A 12,794-nucleotide genomic window follows, 5' to 3' on the forward strand; every position below is an offset into this window, starting at 1 on the left:
TCAACTCCCAAACCAAAATTGGCACCTGGTAGCCATTTGTCACTTTTTCATTGGGATGAAATTAAGTTAAATGATTCATGAGTTGTTGAGGCCAGCACTATGGCATAGTAGGTAAAGCCACCACTTGTGGTCCCAGCATCTCGTATCAGCACTGCTTTGAATCCTGGCCGTTCCACTTCCAATCCAGCTCCTTGCTAACGCCCCTGGGAAAGCAGTGCAAGATGACCCAAGCCCTTGGCTCCCTCCACCCACATGAGGAATCTGGAAGAAGCACCTGGTTCCTAACTTTGAAGCAGCCCAGCTTTGGAGTTATAGCGATTTGGAGTAAGAAAATGACTCTCTCTCTCTCTCTCTTTCTCTCTCTCTCTCTCTGTAACTCTGTCTTTCAAGTAAAATAAATGAATTTTTTTTAAGAGTTGCCAGACCACATGCTTTGCTTTTATTTCCTGAGATATGATCACAGAACTTCAACTTGGAACTTCATCAGCATGTGAGTCTCCGGTACATGTTTCAATCTGGTGTAATTTTGAAGAGGTGAGAGGCAAAAACCTCCACAGAGGTTCAGTGGTTAGCCTGACACCATATGTCTGAGAAGCGGCAGGATCAGAACTCTCAGGCCAGTGCCCCTCGGCACACACATATCAGAAGTGGCAGTGAAGAACTTTAAGATCTGAAGTTAGGACAGCTACAGGTTGTGTTGTGTTGACTTGTTTGGTTGTGAGCTGAATGAGTAACCTCAACACAGACATCTGCAAGTTCCTGAACTCTCATGATGTCATCTATAGAAACAATGGTCTGTCTCTTAAGTACAAGCTGTGGGCATTGGGAGGAGTTAAGAACAGAGTTCCTGGCATGGCAAATGCATGGACAGTTTTGTTTCTGTGGGTCACCAGTGGCAGAGCTGCAACTCCAGTGAGATCCAGCCCAGAGGGCGCTCAGTGGACTACTGAGTGGAAAAGCTGCCACTAAGTCACAGAACTGCTGAGACCAGGGCCTCGGCCTGTCGCCTTCACCCTCTCCCACTACAGCTCAGTTCTCACCCAGTTGAGAACATACCAATGCACGGATTCCACCTTTAATTCAAATGCCTCCCACTTCTAAATGATTTGGACTTAGAAAATTTCCAGGGAAGAACTCTGATGGGTTCCACTTGGGTCAGGTGTCCACAACCAAGCCAACAATTCCATGGTATGACCCAGACGTGGGGTCATATGATCTAGACTTGGCCCTACTCTTTGAGTGTCTAGCTTCCACCAAGGAAGGGCCATGCTATGTTGTCAGCATCCACCCCATCATGGGCTTTGTGCTGGATAGTTCTGACTGCCAGGTCACCCAGTTTCCTTCACAAGTTACTGAGATTCATGTTCTTCAGAAATTAAAACAGAACAGCAGCAGCCACCACCTCAGACTTCCAACTCTAGCTTCCTGCTGATGCAGACACTGGAAGGCAGCAACGAAAGTCAGCAGTCATGTTTCTGTCACCCATATGGGAGATATGGATGGAGTTCCTGGCTCCCAGTCCCAGCCCCAAGGCAGCGCTGGCAGTTATGTGTATGTAGGGAATGAACGAGCAAATGGGAAATCTGTCTTTGTCTCTGTTTCTCAGTCTCTGTCTTTCTGCTCTCTCTGTTTCTCTTTATTCATATAATATAATAGAATATAATAGAATAGAATAGAATAGAATAGAATAGAATAGAATAGAATATAATATAATATAATATGACTCTCCAACCTCTGAGCATTATTAGATGGTGAAATCAGAATGGGTCAGTTGACCAGTCAAGCTGCTGCCTACTCCTGCCCACCTGTGGCTTCTGGATGCTGGCTCCTCCATAACCCCAACATTCTTCTCAGACCTGAACATCTCTCTGCTGGCTCCTCATCCACGCAGAAAGCCAGGTAGGTACCCAGAGGGCCCAGTGGGCCTGGAAAATAAACCTGGCCAAACAGGATGAAATTGCATGGCAATGTGAGCGGTAGAAGGAAACGAGCAGTCTACAATGGCAGCACCTGGCAAAATCCAAGTATCCCAATTCCCACCCCATCAGGACCAGCACTCCTGGAGCCCCTGGGGCTCACTGTACTGCAAGGGGACATTTGGATGTTCTGTACCCATCTCTCCCACCTGAAGACATAGTTGATGCTCACTACCAATAGTCTCAACACCTTGGCAGTGACTGCCGGGTCTAAATGTGAAAGCAAGTCTACTACTGAGTAAGAACAGGACCCCAACCTAATGAAATTATTATATACCTTGACACTTTGATGCTAGATTTTCTTCTATTACCTAAACCTACAAAGTCACGATACGTGTAAATAGCAGAATACTGGAATTGTGACTGTAAGTGAAGGACTATTATTAATGTAATAACACAGGGAAAACTGCAGGGAGGAATGGGAAGGAAGAAAAAGGAGGGGAAAGAAAGGAAGCCCATATCTACAAAACTGTAAAATGGAAAATAATAATTTTTTTAAAGTGACAGTAACTGAATGATATCAAGTGTTTTTAATGATGGTCTTGAGGCCCATGCAGATGTTTTGAATAACTGAGACCTGAAATACCTCCTTAGGAACCGTGTGCTAGGAATGGAACCAGTACTTGCCTCTCTTATTGTACCGTCTAGTATTGCCCACAACACCTCTTCCAAGCATCTCTTTCCTTGGTGTGGGCACTGAACTGGGTTTAAGAGCCCAGAGTGGTGGGTAATATTCTCCTACTGGTTATATAACTGAAAGACAAGATGTGCAAGTCAGAACAGAGAGAACCTCTCCAGGAACAGGAGGAGGTGATGCTGGAACCAGGATTGAGAGAGGAACAAGCAAGAATATGGTTAGGGAAAGAAGTTGCATGAGTGTGGGGCATTCTGGAACCTTCCTGCCTGAACATAAGACATAAGGTTAAGAGTAAGTTCATTAAGGCTTAAATGTCATCTAAGGAGATTAGGTTATTCCCCCTAAATAGTGAGCAACCATGCACTCTGCTCCAGGAAGGTGCTTATGACTTGTGAGATGCACAGGTGTCAGTGCCAAGCCCAGCCTGGGCCTCTCTGCTGCCCTCAGCATAGCTGATTCCTCCATCAAACGAGCCTGCCCACTTGCCAGCTCCTTACCACAGTCAGCTGCCTGGCAGGGGTGGGAGACCAGAGGAAATGAGAATGGCACAGGGAGAAGGGCTCAGCAGGGCAGACAGCAGAGGGCAGTGTGGAGGCTGCCACAGGATAGAGCTGCAGGTACCAGACCAAGATTAGAAAGAAGGCATCCTGCTCTGCCAAGGGCTCTAGACAGCAGGCAGGGGCTGGACTGCTGTTTCATCACTTTGTAGGGGAAGCCCCCTCTTTAATGCAGGGGAAAGAGATGCAGGTGTGGTCAGAGTGAGAGCAGCTGTCCTCACTCCAGACTTGTCATCAATTTCCAGGTGTGCTAGGATGCTTTCCATCTACTTGGAATTGCTTGCCTAGACCTGCTGACTTGGAAATTCTATTAGCAGGCCTTGTTTTTCTTTTCCCTCAGTGTATTTGTAGAATGCAATGCAATGAAAATGTCTCTCTCTAAAGAGTTCTTCCTGCCCCATTTCTTTGAAGATCATGAGGTTCTGGGGGGAAATCATGAAGTGTTTGGGGGCACCCAGGATTTTCTCTGCTTTTGGTGCTGCAAAGGGCTGGCCTTTGCAGGCAGTTAGGCCTCACTTGCTTCTCCAGGCAGGAGAAGATGTAGAAGAGTCCTTCTGATATGGGGTAAGTAGGCAGGAAGTTAGTTTAGGAGAGCTGGAACTCTTGCAGGCTTGCAAAAGGATACTGTTTCTTTAAGAGTGAGTGCCTAGCTTCCCAGGATGCTAGGATCTCCAGGACCAAGACAAGGCTTGTATGACCAATTGGGATGCCACCCTCTTCCTTATAAAAAGAAGTGGACTGTGGGAGAGAGCTCTTTTTATGCCCCGCGCCCTGCCTGGAGGTTGCATTTTCTTTCCACAGCTCTCATGTGCACTCTGCTCAGTGAAGCTCTTGGGGACCTTTCCAGCAATGGGTGGTTTTTGGTTTCTCTTTTCTATTTTATGAGCAATTCTGTGGCCCACCCATGCTGGGTACTCCTCAGCTTGGGGCAGTCTAATATATATCACATGTAAAAATGCATTTATTTTCTCAGTGCCAAAGAATTCTGTTCTTAATTTATAGTCTCTGCTTAGTCTTTCTAACCCTGCTGAGGGAGATAAGAGCCTGAAACAAAAATGAATATGTGCATTGCACATGGAACTTCCTGTCTTTAACAAATACAAAATATGGGTGAGTGCGGAAGAGATCCCTGACTGGCAAAGCCAGGAAACCATGTCCCTGAGACGGAGGCTGAGAGGCCAGGCTGTGGGACAAGAGGCACCAGAGAGAGAGGCTCCAACCCCAATTCTTGTGATTTTTCCCCATTAATGTAAGAGAGAAAGAGAGAGTGAGCGCTCTTCCATCCACTGGTTCATTCCTCACATGTTCACAACGATGAGAGCAAGGGCTGGGCAAGATCAAAAGCAGAGTCCATGCACTCAATCTGGGCCTCCCACGGGAGGCAGGGATCCGAGTCCTTTGAGCCATACACCTGCTGCTTCCCAGGATAGCCGTTAGCAGAAAGCTGACCAGGGAGCACAGCCAGAACACAAGCCCAGAGGTAATAACTTGGAATGTGAACATCCCACTGCACTAAATGTCCCCCTACAAGTTCCTGCAACCTGTCAACCTTGACATGCTTATTCTTGCTCTCTGTATGTCATTTGGCAAGTGGTGAAAACAACTCCTGCCTCATGAGGTGGCCACAAGGATTAAATGAGATCTCCAGCAAACAGGCTGCTGGCTGATGCAGGGACAGCACCAGCGATGTTTCCATTGTTCCTTGGTGGGTATTCAGTTCTGGAGCACTGGGTTCTAGAGTTTAACATCTGATGCTGGATGGACTGAAGGGAACCTTTCTCTCCCCGTTGTGGGGTGGGGTAACAGAGCTTCAGGAAGCACACCTGAGATGATGAGATGACAGATTACAGGGGATGGGGCAACGTGGGTGCACAGAGGGGCCCCGGCACCACAAACTGGAGAAAGTTCTAGAGCACTTCTCCTGGTCCCAGACCTCAGCTCCATGCCACCATGTTCCACACGAACAGCAACTGTGTTTGAATTTCCAGTGAGCCTGTTCGTTAGCTGGCCTGCTTGGTAGCTGATGTCCTCTGCTAGAGGAAGGTCTAGCAGGGCTGGCAAGCCTCTGACTCCTCACATGGCCTGCTAAGACATTTGGTCTGACCCTGCCAAGACAAACACAGGTGGGCCTTGGAGTTCGGCAAACTCCTGGCAGACTCTTTTTTTTTTTCAGTTTTTTTTTTTTATTCAATCACACACAATTTTCTTTGGCCCCTGTTATACACACAGGCTAATGGCTGCCCTGCTAACTATCAAGACCAAAGAGCATCTTACACAGAAGTGTTGTACACAAAACAGACTGTGAGGAGCCCTATGCTTTCCAGGAGGGAAGGAAGGAAGGATGGGGAAGTTCCAGAGCCCCAACTCTCCCACTGCAGCTTCTTCCTCCCCGCTCCTCTGAGCCACAGGACCCTTCTCTTGACCCATGCCAGGAAAGAGAACACAGCCCAGGAACCTTGTAAAATCCACCAGGCGCAGCGTGTGGAGAGCAGAGAAGCTATTTCTAAGTAATGGGAAACATATTTTTGCTGAAAATCTATTTGTAAACAGCCCCATCCAGCTCTGCTTTAGAAATAAGCAACAGAAAGATTTTTCCAGATCAAATCCATCCTCAGGGAAAGTATAGGGTTTGATTTGCATTTAAATCTCTGACTTACAGAGTTGCTACATGGATCTTATAACTTATGAGACAGAATAAAATTGTGATTAATAGGACTTGACTAAGGTTTGTAAGAAGTTATTTGTTCCTGGTGAGCTCTGTTCCCTCCCTGCAGGAGGGAAATATTCATCTAGATTTTTTTCCCATCTAAATGTCTCTTGCAGTAACAGGTTACTATGGGTTTTAGCTTCATTTTTTGTGAATGTGAATCAATGTATTATTAGAATTCATTTGCAAATACAATCTAAAATATTGAAGGCATGTGTCTTTGCTGCATTTTGACGACCTAACTGGCCTCAACATTTTTCTCAAGTGTAGACTGTTATGAACAGGAAGCTCTCTGCAGCAATCTAGTGTACCAGCCCGTCCCCATCTGTTGGGCCGCTGGGGACTGGGTGTTCCCTTTCTTCTGTCTTCAGAGAGAAGCCGCCAGAGGCAGCAGGCAGCATCCGTAAAATACAGCAGTGCCAGCTCAAAAGACCCCTCTGAGGACATCTCTGAAATGACCTGTGCTGTGAAGGCCCAGCTGGGAGGAACCACAGACAGCAGGAGAAAGGGTTAGCAAGGATGTGGCCTTTCCTGTTACCCCAGGGGCAGCCGAGACACCTGCTGGGGACGTGGTCCTGGAGAAATCACAGAAGCTAAGCAGTTGCAAGTTCAGGCCATGAAAGAGCACTGCCTGCTCCCCGGGTGGCCTTGGCCAAGATGTCCTACCCACTGAGCCTGTGCATTTACTTGTGAAATGGAAATAGAGTAGTTTGTTGTGAAGACATTTTACTGAGCCACAGTGGCATCATAATTACTTAAGAAAATGCCCATGACTTTTAGAAATATGGCATATGTAAATAAAAAGAACCCATGTTTTCCTTTTAAATAATTCAGCAAAAAATAAAGCAGAGACTGATTCTATTTACATCAAGTTCAGCAACAGGCAAAACTAATAGCTCATGGTGATAAAACTAAAAACATCTGTTGCTTTGCAAAAAAAGCACCCAAGAACTTTCTGGAATACTGATAATGTTCTGCAATGCAACTTGACTTGAGCAAGGGTAGTAGCGGGGTAAGCAGCGGTCAAAACGCATTGGCCTGCAAATGGTTCTGAGCAGTAACAGTAACGTCTGTGTTTTCAGAAAAACATGAAGAATAACAATAGAGTATGAATGCATAAAGCATGCTAAGAGAATGAGAAGACAGATGTAGTGAGATGTAAACATCTGAGGAATCTTAGTAAGAAAGAAATATAGAAAGTTTTGTTTTTGCTTTGCAACTTTTTCTAGGTATGCAATTATTTCAAAATGATAGAAGCTTAAAAGCTCATCAATACATTCATTTAAGATTCACTCATTTTATTGTATATGAATTATATATCAAAGTAAAAGTTTAAAAACGCTGCCTGCGTTGAGGTGCAGCTGGTGAAGCCAACACTTGCATCATTAGCATTCTATACTAGTAGATTTGCAGGTTTCAGGCCGAGCTGCTCCACTCCCAACCCAGTTTCCTAATTATGCCCCTGGGAAGACAGCAAACAATAGCCAAGTACTTGGGCCCCTATAATCCACGTGGGAGAAGAGGGTGAAGATCTTGAGATAAGAATGAAGGTTTCTGAGTTCTCTGGCTGTTGCAGGCACGTGGGGAAGAAACCAGTGGATGGATGATTTCTCTCTCTCTTTGCCATTCACATAAATATTTAAAAAAAAAAATAGAGGAAGGAGAGAGGCATAGAAGCATGGAAAAATTTGATAGGTGTTGAATCAGGGTAAAAGGTAAATGAAATTCATTAAAATATGCTTTTTATTTTTGTATGTGTTTGACTATTTTCAGAACACAAAAGTAATTTTTTAAAACTCAAAAGCACCAAAATATCTTCCGCAGCCCGGCCAAGCTCAGAGTGGGTTCTTCCTCCATCAAAGCGATCCCTCCCTAGCCGGGTCCACCTTGCCCTTGTTCCCTGGGACGCTCAGGGGATCCTACAGAGGGCAGGCTGCTGATACTGACATTGCCTGCGACTGTGTGGGACAACTCCCCTCCCACCCACCACCCCTCAGCTGTTTGCCTCTGACCTTGAGTGCCAGTGGGGTGAGACAAAGTCAGCTGGCAGTGGACAGCAGTGTCCTTTGCAGATGTCCACCTACGAGGGTCCCTTTGCCCAGGTGCCTTCTGCCCGCAGAAGCTGCCCTCGAAGCATCTGCAACCACAGCAAGACCGTGAGAAGTCACAGAGGGCAAAGTCAGAGACAATTCAACATTACGTCAGCCAAGCAGGAACAACTCAGGATCTAATTTCACTTTTGCAAGATAAACATTCATCTTGGCTGAACCCAGAGAGAAAAGATGGGGGCTGATTACCTTGGATGTGAACAGGGCACTTCTTTTCACAAGGCCTTCTTCCTGATGAGCAGGATGGCAGCCACAGTTCCCATGGCTGAACAGAACACTAGGCCACAGGGATGGAGCCCTGGGTTCTTTGCTCATCTGATCCACATGACCTTGCATGAGTCACCTCTTTCATTCGTGAGCACTCCTTTGCTCCACTGACGAAAGAGCAGGAAGACCAAAGGACACCTCAGGGATGTTCCAACTTAGTGGTTCTTTATAACCACCGACCAGCATTAGGTAGGGAAGGACTCCAAGGGGAATGGTGGAGAGCAGCAACTCCGTATCATGACACTGACCGAGAGTTTGAAGCTGGAAAGCTTCCCTGGGATTCAAGCAGATGAATACAGGTGCAGGCAGTGGCCTGTAGGAAAGACAGCACCTGTGGCCACTTCTTCAAGTTTTCCAGAGAAGCTGAAACCTGGATTTCTTATTTAGCTAATCTCCTGATTTTTCCAATGCTAGCAACTAATTAAATTTTTTGATAAATATTCTGAGAGCCTAAACAAAATGTCCATGGACAGAATTAAATCATTGAGCTACCAGATTGTGCTGCTGGTGTTAATTCACTCATCTCCTGGTTAAGGACTGAAATCTTTCATCTTTTCAGCGTCAAAGTTTTTATGACTTAATAAATCTCTGAGAACACCACCTCAAAGCTGAAGATAGGTTTTAACAACCAATGCCTTAAACCATGTAGCTCTTAGAGAAATGTTTTCAAATTTTTTAAAACCATAATTCACAGCAGAAAGTCTATTTCATATTTACAGTGTATAAAACCAGAAGTATTCACAGACTTGCCCCTGTGACAGGTGATGTGCACCAGTATTTCCTGCTGTACCTTATTGCACTTTGCATTCATGCAGGAAGCAACTGTGAACCTGATACTGTGGATCAAGTTTGAAAAGACATTGTTGGAGAATTCACATTAGGTAATGTCCCTTTAATTCCACCTCTTGCTTTCTGAGCTAGGAGTGTTTATTCCCATTTCACAGAAGAGTAAAATGCATCTCAAGCTTTAAACTCCAAATCATTTTTCTTATTCTTTTAATGAAGTGGGTAAGAAAGAGAGGGAATCCCGGGCCCAGTGCGGTGGCGCAGTGGTTAAGGTCCTCACCTTGCACGCCCAGGATCCCATATGGGCGCCGGTTCTAATCCCGGTGGCCCCGCTTCCCACCCAGCTTCCCTGCTTGTGGCCCAGGAAAGCAGTCGAGGACAGCCCAAAGCTTTGGGACCCTGCACCTGTGTGGGAGCCCCGGAAGAGGCTCCTGGCTTCGGATTGGCATAGCTTCGGCCGTTGCGCTCACTTGGGGAGTGAATCATCGGACGGAAGATCTTCCTCTCTGTCTCTCCTCTCTGTATATCCGCCTTTCCAATAAAAAATAAATAAATAAATCTTTAAAAAAAAAAAAAGAAAGAAAGAGAGGGAATTAGGAAGCTTCCAAGAGCAGGGCCACAGAGGAGAAACCCCAGCGGTAAATGATCCAGGAGGACTTCCGGTAGAACAGAAAAATCCAACAAGAGCACTAGGTTGTTTGAAGCCAGGAGTTGAAAGACTCCCATTCTCCACCCACAACTTGCTATACAATCTGGCCTCAAGTCTCTGAGTCTTGGAGGCTGAGTCAGATCTGTCAGCCAGGCGGTCCGGGCTGCCCCGGAGGGCTCAGAGCTCAGGCTGGGGCCTGGGAGGCTGCTGCTGTCCAGATCACATTCACCGACTTGAACATCCAGTTCCTGGACTTGGGTTGAGTGACTCCTGGGAAGCCTCCTCCTTAAACTCTACTATTCTTGGTTCATTATAATTGAACTGAGTAAACTTACCTTTTTACAGGCAATGGTCAGAAAAGACAGGAGAAGCAGAATTCCACCCAGGGGTGTCAGTAGAGGACAGATATGTGATTTTTTTTTAAGACTCATGAACCTTACTCCTAATTGGACCAACTGGCTGCATCTCAAGATATTTCTAGTTAATTGTTTTTTTTTTAAGACTTATCCATTTTATTTGAAAATCAGAGTTAAAGAGAAAAGAGGGAGATACAGAGAAAGAGATCTTCTATCCCCTGATTCAATCCCTAGATGGCTGCAACAGCCAGCATTGGGCCAGGCTGAAACCAGGAGCAAGGCACTTCCTATGAGCCAAGTCTCCTATGAAAGTATCAGGGCCATCACCACTGCTTTTTCCAGGCCGTTAACAGGAAGCTGGACCAGAAGTGGAGCAGCAGAACACCAACAGGCAGCCATATGGGGATACCACTGTTGCAGGCAGCAACTTTATCCACTACAGCCCCTCTATTCAGTCTGCAGTCATGTGGGCAGGAGCAGGTCCTGGACAACACCTTCCACAGTTCAGGTCAGCCCAGGCCAGCCCAACATTTTCTTCTCTTGTAACGTAACTAGGCTGTATCATGGGACACTTGAGTCTACCCTTACTTCTTCATCTCTTATAAATGTGCCCTCCTCCTCCAGATCCTAAGCAGGGCACACAGGGCCAGAGTGTTTCCAAAGGCCAGCAGCCATGACTTCTATTCTTATCCACGTGATCTAGCTTCTGATTGTCTCCAAAATTAATTGTTCCAGGGAGGTGCGAATGTGGTTATTGGATAGTGTTGAAAGCCAAGGAGGCTCAGATTAGCATCACAAAAGTCAATTAACAAGGCAATTTATTTCCTTGATTTCTATTTGTATATTATTAATGAACTACAAGACCTCCTAGTGTGGTAAATTAACCTAGGTAGCTGGGGAGCAGAGTACAAACATTCTTTTTTTTGTTTTGTTTTGTTTTCCCTTGACTGGCCCCAAGCGTTTATCTCATACTGAGAAAGCTCTACCCCAGCCAGGAAGGGCTTCCTATTCTCACAGCCAGGGCAGCACACTGGAGCAGCTCTGATAAATATTGAAGTTTGTTTATCAAAATGCCACAGGCCACCCTGGCTTGCTGCCATCCCTGCCCACCCTCTCTCACGGTCTTAACTGGCAGGATTCGTTATGCCTGCATTCTCTCTTTAATGGAGGGACAGACCTGTCTACTGCTCTGGACAGAGAATGGCAGTTGGAAGAACTCTAGGCCTCACTCAAGTCACCAGCTCCAGGATGTAGGAATGCTACCCAAAGTGCTGCTTTGTTACAAAATCAATACACTGAAGAAATAAATTATACTCCACAAACATTCCAGGGCATGAATACAGAGATATTAATAGACACTCCTTCAGTAAAGTGCCCCATTAAGCATCAGCTACATCCATGTGAATAAAAACCTTAGTTTAGTTTCACCTACCTAAAAAAATCATTCAGTTTCAAAATGTTGAGCAAATGAAACAGTATGACTCAATAAGGTCGAGGTAGTCATTCCTTTAACAAATATTTATTGAATGCTTATCATGTAGATGCCAGGTGCTGGGCACAGAACAGAAATTTGACACACCCAAGGAGCCCAGTACTCAAGGAGGCGAGACAGACAGGTAGGCAGAGCATGACCAAGCGGGGCAGGAGAGACACCTGTTCCCAGGACACACTTCTGGGACACGTTGAGAGGAGTTGTCTGTGAAGTATGTCCCAGAAGGTGACAAGACGGAAGCCAGGTTACTCTTATGCATGCCCTCCATTTTTTAAAAAAGATTTATTTATTTGTATTGGGAAGGCAGATATACAGAGAAGATCTTCCTTCCTTTGCCTCATTCTCCAAGCGGCTGCAACGGGCGTAGTGACGCCCATCCGAAGTCAGGAGCCAGGAGTCCAGGTCTTGCATGTGGGTGCAGGGTCCCAAAGCCTTGAATAGTCCTCAACTGCCCTCTCAGACTACAGGCAGGGAGCCAGATGGGAAGTGGGGCTGCTGGGATTAGAACAGGTGCCATGTGGGATCCCGGTGCATGCAAGGGGTGGACTCCTGCCACTGGGCCCTCGTCCTCCATTTTTTAATCACTACGGTATTTCCTGCTCCTGGGGTAGTGAACTTATTCCTCAGGCAGCCTTAGGAGAACTGGCAGACCTCAGCTGGGCAGACCTTGGATTGGCAGCTCAGAACTCCCAATGAATCCCATCCTCTCTAGCAATGGAATCCAGAGAAACAAGACAGCTCCTCCTTCCGAAGTTCGTTTTCTTTGCCATCACATCTATTTCTGCCTGCTTGGGCCCCTTTAGATAGAGTACTGCTTGGTCCACTGTGATGGAGGTCAATCAGAGATCCCCAGGGACATTCACAGGACCTAGGATTCAGGGACATGCCAAAAACTGCTCTAGAGACATCCACCTGGGGTCAGAGAGCCAGAGGGAAGAATCTAGAAGCTTTTTCTCCCTGCAGATGATACAAAAGCAAAGTCTAACTGCCTGGTGGCTCATCTTTATTCCACATCTATTCCACACCTATGTGTGTTTATATTTGATGGATTATTCTGGATGGGATAATGATTATCTGCACACAATGTTCCCTCTGACTGGAACAGCCCTCTCTGCACCTTCCACCACCACATCACCTCATTAAACACCCACTTGCCCCCCAAAATCGCCTGACCTATGGGAGGTTGCCCCAGTGACTCACTTTAATCTTACCAGGACCCCATTCCACCATAGCATTTTTGATGCCCTGCAATTACGCAT

The 12,794-nt window shown here is 46.2% G+C and overlaps 1 long non-coding RNA gene across 1 annotated transcript in view; it reads right to left on the reverse strand.

The window, feature by feature from the left end:
• LOC121164119 overlaps positions 1-12,794 on the reverse strand; it is a 63,880-nt gene that overhangs the window by 22,877 nt on the left and 28,209 nt on the right. The window contains exon 3 of the long non-coding RNA XR_005885026.1: positions 7,890-8,014. This is a non-coding gene — a long non-coding RNA (uncharacterized LOC121164119). The remainder of the gene's footprint in view (positions 1-7,889; positions 8,015-12,794) is intronic.

The sequence above is a fragment of the Ochotona curzoniae genome, unplaced genomic scaffold (genome assembly GCF_017591425.1).
Source record: "Ochotona curzoniae isolate NIBS_2020 unplaced genomic scaffold, NIBS_Ocur_1.0 contig_66, whole genome shotgun sequence".
NCBI lineage: Eukaryota > Metazoa > Chordata > Mammalia > Lagomorpha > Ochotonidae > Ochotona > Ochotona curzoniae.